We start from the raw sequence: 657 nt of genomic DNA, 5'->3' as shown, positions 1-657 counted from the left end.
CTCTTTTTTTTTTTTAAACTTCTAAAGGGTACCGCAACCCAAAATAAGTTTGTATAAACTTATCGAAAAAATCAAAAAAAAAAAGTTTGTATGTCAATTTGGACAAAGAAATTGGTACAGTCGGATAAGAAATTGGTACAGTTGGATTAGTTTGTATAATACGCGAGGCTGCAGTGCGCGCAGCAAAGAAATTGGGACACATTCAGTAGAATTAGTATTTCTGCAAAAATTTAGGATGAAAAGAGATACGAAGAAAATGAAAAGAATAATATGCCGCTTGAATTTGTCTATTTATTTTAAACGTTTATGTATTTAATTTTTTTATTTAATAATTAAAGAAGTGATATTTAATGTATTAATTTTTTCATTTTTCAAAAATATTTAAATATGTAAGAAAAAAGAAAAAAAATAAAATAAAAAATATGTGTTAGTTGGCATGCCTAGCGGTCAAAGCTAAGAAGCACACTAGCATTACTCATACAATAAATAGTTAAAACAGTTTCAAGTTGTGTGCATTTGTTTTCATGGGCGTGAATGAACTTTGCCAAATTGCTACTCGTTATCTCCTATAACATACATTATATTTATTTTTATTTTATTTTATTTTCTTCTTTATAAACTAATTGAATTATAACTCATTATCCATATACCATATAT

Source organism: Carya illinoinensis, chromosome 9, assembly GCF_018687715.1.
Source record: "Carya illinoinensis cultivar Pawnee chromosome 9, C.illinoinensisPawnee_v1, whole genome shotgun sequence".
Lineage (NCBI taxonomy): Eukaryota > Viridiplantae > Streptophyta > Magnoliopsida > Fagales > Juglandaceae > Carya > Carya illinoinensis.
This window is presented reverse-complemented; position numbering follows the sequence as displayed.